This window comes from Haemaphysalis longicornis, unplaced genomic scaffold (assembly GCF_048455015.1).
Source record: "Haemaphysalis longicornis isolate Haplotype H1 unplaced genomic scaffold, Haemaphysalis longicornis Haplotype H1 scaffold_3, whole genome shotgun sequence".
NCBI lineage: Eukaryota > Metazoa > Arthropoda > Arachnida > Ixodida > Ixodidae > Haemaphysalis > Haemaphysalis longicornis.
The window spans coordinates 175,669,763-175,683,088 of NW_027526335.1; the positions used below are offsets into that span (position 1 = coordinate 175,669,763).

General features: G+C 44.0%; 1 non-coding gene across 1 annotated transcript; it reads left to right on the top strand.

Annotated features, from left to right (window-relative positions):
* Positions 1–10,852: 10,852 nt before the first annotated feature.
* On the top strand, positions 10,853–10,925 carry Trnaf-gaa (transfer RNA phenylalanine (anticodon GAA)). Its single transcript has one exon. It is a non-coding gene; the product is annotated as a tRNA-Phe (tRNA).
* The last annotated feature ends 2,401 nt before the right edge of the window (positions 10,926–13,326 follow it).

Sequence of the window (13,326 nt, forward strand, 5' to 3'; positions counted from 1 at the left end):
TTTTAAATCGACCATCGTTATCTGCGCCCTTCTCTTACAGAGTTAGAGAGGAAGCGTCAGAGCTTGCTGTCTCCTTTTTAGATACCATCCAATGTTCTGTAACAGATTTTATAGCACCATGGCATCTCCGCCCTGAGTCATGCGACACATCATTCACACATGAAGATAAAAACCGAGCTCCCACATGTGCAATTCCGCAGCACTTCTTGTATTTGCAGCAGAAGTACCAATGTTCTGAATTTTATACGGACGCCTCTAAAACTTCCACCTCGGTGTCCTGCGCGGCGCATGGGCCCGGCCTTAGTGTCACTAGAACTCTTAACAGTAATACAAGTATCTTTACGGCAGAGGCTTATGGTATACTTCTGGTTGTTAATCATATCCTTCAAAGCCACATCCCTCAATACATTATATCCCTTTACGGCCCAGCCCACACAAACGTGTGGGTAAACAAATTCGTTTACAAAGTGGCACCTGTTTCGGTTTCGGTTTCACAGCCCTGGGTAGTCGTGCGAACGCTTCCGAGACTTTATTGGTTTCGGTAGTTCACTCATTTCGCCACCAGGGGGCGCGAAACCGCGAATTAGTAACGGCGCCGAAGCCGGCGCGATCACGCTAGCCGCCTTCAAGATGAAAACTGATATTTCTTTTTGCTATTCTCGTATTATCTGAATAACAAGCGCAAGACACGACTTGCAGGACTTGAAAAAACACGATCGGCTAAAAAATACACCCGTTCCCTTCCTATGCGTTCCGTCATCACGCTTGAAAAATGCACCCACACACATGTGTGGGCTGGGCTTTCGTCGTAACGAAAATTTTGCTTGGCGGTACAGTGTGGCGGGCTCGTGCACTGCAGCGCTAGCGATAAATAATTTTTCTTGCTTCAATGGTGTCTCAATTATTCGCGGTTTCGTGCTGGCTCGTTGGTAATGTTTTCTTGCGGTTTAACTTTGAACTAGTTCCGTAATTAGTTGTGATAATAATATTAATTATCATTATTAATTACATTGCTTAAAACTTCATTATTATGTATTTTCACAAAATGCTATCTATAATAGAAGTAATGCTGAAAACAATATAAAACGTATAAATAATACGTAAAAATGCAGTTTTTCCGCGCCTGATGCCGTTTTTAAGGTATTCTTACTACGCGCAGATCATACGAATAGAAGCCCCGCCCACACATATGTGTGGGTTAGTTTTCTGTGCGAAATACTCTGAGATTTCCATTTTCACTCGTCGAAGCACCATTAGGAAGGGGTAAATACACAAAATTTAATTACTTGTCGCCATTTTTTCTAAAATCTTTTTGCTGGGCAGGAAAGGGATATATAAAGATTCTCTCAGTGTTGTGCGGGCGTTGTCGTCAACAAAGTCTTCACAAAATCACGTTGTAAATATAATAGTCAAGGGTATTATGTCTGTGTATGTCCACAACTTTGAACTAGTCCTTTGCTGGGGCCCTGGCCACTGTGGTATAGTCGGGAACGAAGCAGCGGATCGAATGGCCGCTGCTGCTACACTATCGAATGCAGTAGACATAACCACATTACCCTACACCGACGTGAAACCACACATCAGACAACAACTTCGCAAAACATGGCAAACACACTGGAGTGAACAGACAGACAACAAGTTACACGTAATAAAACCACAATTGGGACCATACACCACCGACACACGCAATAGATACAGTGAAGTCGCCTTGGCCAGATTACGGATAGGGCACACTCATACAACGCACTCGCACCTTCTCACTGCATCTCCCAGACCTCTGTGCAGCAGGTGCGGAGAGGCGCTATCCGTAGTACACATACTAATCACATGCAAGGCACTTCACACAACACGACACAAACACTTCAGAGAACTCTACAGACAACATATCCCACTACATCCATCGCTGTTTCTAGGTGACGATGCCATTGTTTCTGGGAAACGTGTGTTTGAGTATTTGTCAGACGTTAATTTTTTAAACCTCATTTAATACCACGCATATTCAAATCTGGCCCTATACACCAGCCATCACCATTATTTTTAATTGATTTTACTATGTTCGGTTTACACGTTTTTTACCTACCCTTTCTGTGGTAACCACTTCACTTCATTAAATAACCTTTTCTCTGGTGCTCTTTGCCCTTAGTCGGCCTTGCGCCATAAAAACCCAACCATCATGAAGAACGCCCCTTCGCCGCGTCGTCCACGATTGCAGCCGATTTGGTTATTCTTCGCTGTTACAGCAACAGATATAGAGTAAAGCATTGTTCTCAAAGCGGTGTATTGACGTGGACAAAGACAGAAAGACAAACGCAGGCGCTGACTATCAACTAAAATTATTCAAAGGAAAACAACGCTTGTATACAGATACATCTGGTCAAGTGCAATGTCTGCGTGCATCGATAAAAACAGCTGTCAGCTTTTTCGTTCGCCCTTTCCCACTCAGAACCCTGACATTAGCAAACCAACTTCCTTATCAGAGAGGGATAAGTATGGGTGGCTTATTCAGTCCCCTCCCAATCGCTTAATGTGGAAAGCTCCCATCATTTCTGTTGTTGCTTGATTGCTGTGTTCGTACAGTATCGTTGTGTCATTGAAGGACGGGGTACAGTGGTATTTTTAGCAATGAACGGACAAGTGGCTATCCGGCCTACTTCTGAATAATGAAATATGCTCTCTGAATCTGGTATTTGCACACCACTCCGGCTGCCCCACGTGCACGCGATCACAATTCAAGGGTATCTGATACACTACCCCTTTCTTATAACATTCAACAAATCAGGCAGTACGAATTATATCACATTTACGTGCGGAGGTTTCAGATTGCTTTTTCTTGTACATGCGCTAAAACGTGGGACAAACGCGGCTTCGTTTACGTTTTGCGAAAAAAAAAGGCATTCCTATTATACTTTCTGCCTATCTTCTTCGTACAATGTGAAAGCACATGAACGTAGGGTATTACAATCATTTTCATCCTCGTAGTCCTAACCTTCTCAGATTGCAGAGGTGATGTAGAAACTTTGAAAGCTTTTTCGCATGCCATGTAACTACAAGGAGGTTTTCCGTCCATGTCCGTTTTAGGTTTAATGTAAGAGATTTTCACCTTGACCGATTGAGGATGGGCGGGCGGGACTACATAAACCACCCATCTTTATCCCTCTCCGATAAGGAAGTTGCTTTGCTGGTGTCAGGGTTGTGAGTGGGAAAGGGCGAACGAAAATCTTGGAGATATTTTTATCGATGCACACAGTAATTGCACATGACCCGATGTATGTGTATATAAGTGTTGTTTTGCTTTGGATAAATTATAGGTAGAGCCAGCGCCTGTGTTTGCCTTTCATTCTTTGTCCACGCCGTTGTAGCGCTGTGAGAAGAATGCAACCATACGAACTAGCTCGAATTTCGTTACTGCTGCAATGGAGTAGAGGTCGCTGTCGTAGCGAAGAAGAAGCAATTGGGCTGCACTAGTGGACTTCTGCCGCTGTGATGATCACGAAGATTGCGTACCGGTTCATTACCTTCAATTCTTTGCGTTAGTGTGAGCTTCCCGCCTTTTTTTCTTACCGACCTTTTTTAATGTGTGGCAAACGCAGTGAACATACTTAAGAAGGCCGGTAGGCTGCCTTCTTTCGCTGTTCCATGTTTGCCCGACACCTTTTTCTTCCGCTATTCTGTCTAAATATTTTACTCCACTGAGGCTAACGTGGAGTCACGGACCCACTTTTCTTTAGCCGGTGGGCGTGAAGACTCAGGATTTCCGAAATACGATGGCGGCAAGATTTTGTGACCGCTTTTCAAATGCATCAATACGCAATTCAACGCTTGATAACCTCTGTATCGGCGGAATCAATAGGTAAGCCCTGTTCGGACCGCGTGCGATAACACCAGCAATTGTGCTCCGCGCATTTTTTTGGGCTAAGATCCACAAATTGCAAGCAGTCGTTGACAGGAAGTTCCAATGTAAACAAGAGGACACAGTGAGGAGCGTGGAACAGTTCCAAGGTACGTCCAAAAGTGTCGTCAATCCTCCTATTGACCGCACGGCACAGTAAAAGTCATCGACGTATCGGAAGCATTTGGACACCGGAACCGCTGTCAAAGATAGACAGTAAATGGGTTACACCTTCTTTGTAAATAGGCCGCGTCACGAGCGCTATGGTTCATGCTATCCGCCCGGCTGCAACGCAGCAAGTTTTGTTGGAGATTGTGGTTTTAAATTTTACAGATTTTAAGCCTGACATACATTTTTACAATATTTTGGATTTTCTTACCCAGCTTCTGTCATGCTTTCGCTTCGCTACAGTGGGTTGCTTGCGTCATTATGTGAAGCGTGATAAAACAGTGTCTGTTTAAAAAAGAATGTGAAGGTTTTGTGGTTGAGCCTGTAGCACATCTTGTTTCGCCTATTCTAGGGCTCATTGGTGCCCACGTACTGTGGTGCTGTACGCGGCCATTCCTGTTTTGCCGGTGCAAATACGCTGCAAAATTATTGCGACTTTTTTAGATGTACCACTCCAGCTGTGCGCAAGTGAGGAAAAGTACGCTCACAAATGTCTCATTGCTGTCCCTATACACAATTTAGGACTCACACCGCTAGTTTCAACACCACGGCGGAAAGATATTTCCGGTGTCAGCACTACAAAACGCGATGCAATGCATGTGGTGCTTGTTGCTGAAAAAATATAATAAATATCAGGCCAACAGCAGGCGGCGGCTTCGCCTCGAAACAAGGACGACGAAAAAAAACAGCTTTACCTTCTACAGCCTATGGCTGAAACGTTGTTGGAGAAAGAACGTCGAGCTTAAATGGGGTGCCACAGGTGCTTAACGCGGTCACCTGCACATACTGAGAGCAACAAGGGACCAATATTGAAGCAGACGTGCTGCTCCACCTAGTGGGAGTTCAGTAAAGCGAAGGAGTGAGAATACCTACTGCAGCCTGTCCCCCTCTCCCCCGCACGGATCGTGTGTTTTCATCGGGGACAAACAACGGAAATATAAAATTTGAACTTGTGCGTCGAACACACCTCCTTAATTTAAAATAGTCGCTGCTGCAAGAGGGTAAGTATTTTTTTTTTTTTAGAAATTGTTCCGTCCGATCGAAGTCTACACATGAAATCGGTGGAAATTTTCTTTGTGGTAAAAGAGTCCGAGAAGCTGCTAGCCAATGTGAGAAGGGACACACGGTGCTCCCGTTATACACGTGGGGCATTTTTCTGCTGTCTGTACATATTGGTAACGCAATGGCTCGGGTAAACTATGTCGGTTAAAGTTGGCTACGCACGACGCTTTATTCTCAGGGCAATCACATCTGCGGTGTCGTTGTGCGCATAGCGTTATGCACTTATTCGACAAAGAAGGCTGTGTAGTAATAGGCATGCAGTGGTTCACGCAGCTCTCACATTGAAGTCGCTGACGTGTAATTGAGTGGTCCATTTGTTTTTCATATTCTGTGCTGATAGAATGCACTGATCCGGGCAGTGGTTTAGCGGCTTAGGCATTGTTTGAAACATATTGAAGGTACCCCTACTGCTAGCGATAGAGTAAGGTACTCATGGTCCATAATGCCACTTATGTATCTCAGGCTTCTTGGAATTCGCAAGTTTCCAGGTCGCTGTGAATACGCCCGGGCCCGATGCCAGGCCATGAGCTTGTAAAATTAATTATGTTAAAAAAATGCTGACTATCCCTCCCATATGCAATGGCTCGCCACTTTGGTGGGGAGCCATTGCATATCTGGTTTGTTTGGTGTTTTGAAATTTACCATGCAAAATGTCGCGGCCCCAACATTTTTCTTTATGATGTGCGACTGCTTGGTGTAGCGATGACTTCTATCCAAACACATGTCGCAGCGCAAAACTTCAGCAACGCCTCACGTCTCACGCTGATTAACCCCATAAAAATGGTCACAGTGTTGCCTGTAGCCTTTAGACTCACTGCGGACAAGAAAGCCGATTTCTTGTCCGTATAAGTACTATGAGAAGGTTGCGAGCAGCCAGCGTGATTCAAGTAGAGGCAGTAAAAACAACGACATTGTTCCGCTGCTTGTTCATTCTTCGTGTTCTTGATTTCAAGACAAAAGCAATATTGACCGACTAAGTAGTGAAGCCACCGTCACACATATGTAGCAGCAAAACAGCTTGTAAAAGGTCAACTGCGCAAAGACAAAAGTCAGTAAATTTTAGTTGAAGAAATAACCTGAAATATCTGCAACTGGATGGGAATTGAACCAAAGCCACCTGCGATGCAATTCTAGCCTGCATCCCAGATGCCACTGTGGCTTCACGGGGAACCTAGCTAACGCATTGTGGCCTGTGTTCAATTCCAAGGAGGAGCTAGGTAATGCGTTGTGGCCTTCGACATAACAAACTTGGCCATTTATACTTTATTCTTTATGCCCAGCTCGACGTGTAGTGAGTTTGATGTTTCTTGGCCCATCGCTAGGCTTAACGGTAAGGCGAAGGCTGAATACGTAACTACTGAATGTAGGCCCGCTTTGCTGTGACACCAAGGAAGCCACCCACATAGCCTCTCACAGGTTTGGCCAGTGACTATGACCACTGACGTCAGAGCTGAAGGTCAATTATCACTTTGTCAGTGGTTTGTGATGGCCACAAAATGCGGACTCAAAGTAGTATTCGGTGGCGTTTAAGTTCGCCATTACTGCTTACGCATTAAGAATTCATAAGAAGTGGTTTAGTACCCTTGACGATTTTTTCTTTTTTTTGATAGTGGTAAATGAACAGTGAGTTCTTTAGAGATCGAGATGGTGACCAACACAAGTGTCGGCGTAGGAATAAACGCAGTAGGAGTAACCGTATACTTTTATGTCTTAATATTCAGGCTATATTTAACTCATCAGTGACATAGCGTCTTAAAACGAAGCGTTTCCAGTGTACGTTAAAAGCGCAAAGAAAATTCAATGAAATAACTTGGCCGCGTCCGCTGTATTGACGTTCGGGTAATGCGAGTGCCAATATCTAGTCAGCACCACGTGAGAGTGCAGGGTGAAATTCTCGTAGATCGAGTGCCTCTGAAGACTCCCTAACGTCACCCACGACGACGTCGTCGACATCCACTGCTTGGTGTACCAAAAGCAACACTCGTAACCCATGTGAATTCCGAAAGGAAGAGCGTGTTTATTGACTGTTTGGGATACGTTGGAGACAACAGTTACTCTTAAGTTATGGAGCCCATTAGCAGGGAAGCATATATGCTGTACTGTGACTTACAGTCTCAGTGTTCTCGTGTGCGGTGCACCCTCTCCCATCGTGGTGGGCAGTGTGCTATTCCGTACTACCATGGAGGAGGGACAAACACGACCACTCAACCCAAATCGGAAACTGAACTCGAATTGCTATAGGTATTCCAGCTGGAACTGCATATATATATATACACATATATATAAATATATATAAATATATATATATATATATATATATATATATATATATATATATATATATCGTCTACACACACAGATGACATGGTGGACGTCTTCTGGGCAGTGGCAGTCTTCGCACAAGGGTGAGCTGGTCTGCTGAAGCTTAAAACGGAAAAGGCGTGTGTAGGCGACATTCAAACGTATGCGGTGTATTACAGCTGCGTCGTGCTTGTTGAGACCAGGCGGTAACTGGAAAGTACATTCTGGGTCAAGGGAGTAGAGTGGTGCGTAGCGGCGTAATGGAGCAGCCCATATGGAAAGCTGTACCTGCCGCCCAACATAAGACGCCACTCTCCTTGACAGTGACTCTGGGCAAACTACCCACATCACGTCTTACGCTGCATGATGTGCTTGGCCCCTGGTCATCTGCTAAAGTGGCCACACGTGTGACGAAAGCCTTTCTCAGCTTCCTCCGTAGTTCAGGTCTCGTCAACACTCTTTAACAGTAGTGAACATCGGCGATACGTGTGATATAGAACCACGTTCCTCATCTTAAAACTCTTAACCTCTGTGGTATGTCAAAGTGAACATTTCGCGTGTGTATCTCTTCATCATGGCTGCGATGGTAACGCTGAATGTGCCGCGTTCCCGTGAGACCACTCCGTGAACTCAGAACTCTGTCATCTTGAAGCGAACATTTCCTCGAGTATACTTCAACATTTTTCTTTTATTACCAAACTCCTGAACTTGCTTGCGACTCCAATTGTCACCATACTTTTTCTTTATCTGATTTTTCCTTTTTTTTTTTTCTCAATCGTTTCATTTTTCACCTGACGTAGCATGTCAGGCCCTTTGCTGGACAAACCTCGTCAGTATCATTAAACCATTCTCTCTCTCTCATATATATATATATATATATATATATATATATATATATATATATATATATATATATATATATATATATATATATATATATATATATATATATATATATATATATATATATATATATATATATATACATATATATTTATTAAGGACAGACATTATATTAACGACAGAAATGGGTATAACACAAGTTTGTTTATTTGTTAGTCGTCATATTAGGCTACTTCACTGGGAAGTGGTACACTCGGGAGCGTCTGCCTGTGTCAGTACATGGGCTCCAACTGCAGGCGCATCGTGGTAATATGAAACGACTGGCACTCGTGTTTTACTCCAACTCTCGCTAAACAAATTGCACCAAGATGGCGCGCTCGAGTGACTGAGTGAGTGAGTGAAAAAAGTTTTATTGAGCCGGCGAAGTTGGAGTGGTTCCAAATTTCAGAACTCCATGTGATGAGCGGGCAGCCATCGCTCTGGAGGAAGTATTGTCTGGACTTCCAGATCGCTGTTAGTCACCAGGTTCTTCCACAGCTCATGGGTGGGTGCCAGGAAGAGTGCCAGGTTGTAAACCCATCCTGAATTCGGCAGGAGATGGCGCTGGAACACACGATGGAGGCCGGTTGCGTGAGGGTATTCTTCCTCGAAGGAAGTGCTATGTCAGAAGATATGAACGATGCTCATCGGTACAGTTTTATCATAAGTAACATGGGCTCCCTGCGGGAGGCGCGGGGTTGCAGGATGTGCCAAGAGATTCCGAGGTCTAACCTTTGCGCTTTTTACTGGTACATCTTCTCTTTTACATTTATGATATATGACACCGGCACCTACGGGACACGGGTAGTTGCCGAAGTTGTCAACAGATGGCGACCGCAAAGCGAACGCGGGAAAACTCAACTGAATTTTAGGTCCAAAGGGATGCAGATTTAGAAATCTCGCTGGCCTTCTTATACGCATGTTAGGACCAAATCCTGAAATTCGGTTTCGGGCAATTAAATGGGCAGCATTTTCAAGAAAAAACGAATGGGAGATATCAACTGGTCGTGTGGTTATTTAAGAATGTGTAAAAACAGGGTGTTTTCCCGAAATCCTGCTTGCCTCTATTGGTAGGGTGTCATTGAAAAATGTTGTAGAACAGTGTTTACGTACCTGAGTAAGTTGCCTATCTCAACAAAAACCAGTTCGATATCTCAAATGGCGGGCGGTAAAACACTTAATGTCTAAAAAACTTTTTTACCGCTTTTACTCTCCCCGCGGTGGAATTTTTTAAATTTTCAGAAATGTGCCCTTATAATCCGTAGCCGTTTGAAAGAGCAGTTTGGCTAGACGTGAACATAACCTGTTAGGACTTTTCGGCTCGTCAGCCGTGTCATTTGTAAAAAACAATTTGGCCCTTTTAGCGGCGTCGCAGGGCGAAATCCTTAAAAATGGTTCTGTGCATTTGTATGAGTAACATATGTTAGCAAAAATCAGTTGGATAACTGATTCGTTGAAAGATTTATTTGAGAATCTTTAGGAACACCACTTTATTTCCGTAATGCGGAATCAGTTGGCTAGTGTAGGTTAGGGCGAAATCCAAAATCTGCTTTTTAGATATTCTTAAGGGCTACATATATCGGCAAAAAGCGCTTCGCTATGTGAATGGGTGACCGAGAAAATCACAAATTCGCGGTTCACCCTTTTCCGCGGTTAGGAGTGCAATTTCTGAAAAACCCGGATTAGTGAGCACCTACTCAATGACGCAAATAAACTCGCGAAATTTCAAGTCTCTAGATCTAACAGTTTTGTCTGGGCGTTGATGAGTCATTCAGTCAGTCAGTCGGGCACTTCTTTTTATAGGTATAGATGTATATATATATATATATATATATATATCATGTAACTTTACTCTGATGAAGGCAAGTCCCGTTGCCGCTACGTAAGTAAACATTGTTTGTTATTGTTCTTGCTGTGTATCCGACTCTTTACTTATACTATTTCTGCGCGCTTTGTGAGTTTATCTTTCTCTAGATTTATATATGTATATATTATATATATATATATATTTGGAGTGGCGCTGGCTACCACCGCCAAGCAGAGGAAGAAAATACAGTGTCATAAATACCCCAGAAAGTGGAGGGGAAAATAGCCTCGCCAGTAGCGTAGTGGTCATCGCACCAGACCGGTATTCCGGAGGTCGGGGGTTCGGATCCCACCCAGCGGGCATTTTTTATGCACTTTCTATATTTCCAAATCCTTTATCGGTTTCAATAACCTATCACATCCTCCCCTTTGCTTTCCGAGGTTTTCTTGACTGCCAACCCTTATTTCTGTGTTATTTCTACGAGCCCCTCATTTTCTATTCTGATTCGGTACATGCATAGCGAGGGCCTCTGTTCTGGCAGTCTTGGTGCCATAGGGAGCCTAAGAGGGTTCAACGCTGGTCGACCACTCTCGACATGTCGTAGACACTCGAGTCACGGCCCGGCAATTAAAAAGAGGGTCCCATTCACCCCGAGAAGTCGGAGTGGCGCTGGCTACCACCGCCAAGCACAGGAAGAAAATACATTGACATAAATACCCCAGAAAGTGGAGGGGAAAATAGCCCCGCCGGTAGCGTAGTGGTCATCGCACCAGACCGAAATTCTGGAGGTCGTGGGTTCGGATCCCACGCGGCCGGCATTTTTTCTCCACTTTCTTTCTATCTTTCCAAATCCTTTATCTGTTTCAATGAGCTACCACATTCTCCCCTCTGCTTTCCGAGGTTTCCTTGACTACCAACCCTTATTTGTATATGTGTATAGTTCCACTTCCGAAACTGTCGGACTAATTTATAATAAACAAGTTAACCGCAAAGTTGTTCTTATCTTTTACCTGACCGTTTCTTCTGGCCCGTTGCAAAACTCATCGAAATCTATATATATATATATATATCTATATATATATATATATATATATATATATATATATATATATAGAAGAGAAGAGAAACTTCGAACAAGGTAAAAGCACGAGTGTGGCCTACGTTTCAGCAAAGAGAACTTGCTTTCCTCAGGGCAATCTCTCGCCTGGCAGGCACGGTTTATATAGGGGTAGGACCCCAGGTAAAAGGCGAGAAGGAAAGATGGAAGGGAAATTGAGCAAGCTGATTGGTTAGCGAGTATATCCGGGGGATGTTGAGGGGGAAAGAAGGTTGTATAGTTTGAGCTGCGAGGTAGGTCACGGGAAAGTCAGGCGGAGGGGGGGGTTTAATTCCGGGATTTTGTGGAGAGAACAGATGAGAGGGTGTTTGTTGACGCGCTGCAGGTGCATGCGGAAAGGTTCCCAGAACCACTGGAAGCAGGCCAGGGGGTGAGAGTTGGGTCCTTATCAGAAACTGTCTGCAAGCCTCAGGACAAAAGAAAAAGTAGAGAAGGGGGGGGGGGGGAAATGACCAGGGATGGGAAAAAAGAAAAAGAAAGAGAAAAAAAGAAAAAGAAAGAAAAAAAACAGGGAGGCAAAGTACACAAACCCACACCCAAAAGAAACAGCGATAACCCCACTGTTGAAAAGGCACGTGTCGCCTAGGGCGACTTCACTGGAAGAGGCTTGTCCTGAAACTCAAAAACGAAAAGAGAAAGTTAGACTGACGTCAGGGCCACAAGACAAAGCGAGGAAAAAAATAAGAGAAATAAAATGAAATTCGATAAGCAAAGGTTGGGGATGCGGGCGCGTATTAGCTGGAAGCGAAAGAATCAAAACAAAAGGAATCAGGTGACCAGGTACAGAGCAGAGTGAACGGTCATAGTCTTTGGATGAGGTATATGCACGAAAATGCCTAATGCTGTATTCCCGGTGAATATCGCAAGGATTCCAAGTTGCCCTTAGACGCATTAATTCCAGCAGGTTCCATGGAGTTGAATTTGTGAATTAAGTAGGATTCTCGGTATTTCCTGTCCCTAGGAGACTTAAAATTTGACTGAAGTATATATAACTTAAGGTCATCAAAATTGTGGCCTGTTTGGTTGAAATGCTGCGCTACAGCTATGGAGGATTTGCTAAGAGTATCTGCCCGGTGACAATTAAGCCGTAGGCTCATAGGTTGACTCGTTTCGCCTATATACTGTTTGTGGCACATTGAGCATTCCAACATATACACAATGTTGGATGTAGTGCACGTAAAACTTGAATTAATCTTGTGGACATCATTACTGGCTGTGCTTTTTACAACGCAGTCTGTTTGCAGGTGTCTACAAGTCTTGCATCTGGGGCGGGAGCAGCTGGCTATGACTGGTTGCTTTGAAGGCCCTGTTTTAGCATGCACTACGATATCTTTTAGATTCCTGTTTCTCCGGTAGGTAACCCTTGGTGCTTCCGGGAAAGTCTTTTTTAAGTCGGTCGTTACTGGCTAAAATGGGGTAGTACTTCCGCAGTATATTGTTTACGTTTGGGAGGGCGTTTGAAAATTTAGTTATTAGGGCAGGTGGTCTGGCGCTTTCGTTTTGCCGCTGTTTGTTGAGAACGTCATCCCTTTTGAGATTAGACACACGTTGGTACGCCTGATCGAGCGAGCTTTTGGGGTTGTTTCTGTTCATAAGGGTGGCCTTGAGTTCGTCTAGGTGCTCTACGTAGTCACTGTCATCACTGCATACTCTTCTAAGCCTGGTGGCTTGTCCTACAAAGATCCCTTGCTTGCAGTGTCTGGGGTGATGGCTTTTATAATCTAGGTACTGCTGCCTGTCTGTTGGCTTTCTAAAAAGCGTGGTTTTAAGTTTACCGTTGTCTAGAATGACGGTAGTATCTAGGAAGTTCACATCTTTTTTCAGAATACTGGCAGGAGAATTTATTAGTCGGATGCGAAGAATTGAGATGGGATATAAACGTTTCTAGAGTCGCGCGACCGTGTTCCCAAATCATGAAGATGTCGTCTATGTAGCGGAGGTTAACATGAGGTTTATGCGGAAAAGAGCTTAATAGGGTAGCTTCAAGTTGCCCATGAAAATGTTGGCATAGGTCCGTGCGAATGGAGTACCCATGCTAGTTCCAAAAACTTGCAAAAAGTAAGAAGAGTCAAATTCAAAATAATTGAGAGTTAGAACTAG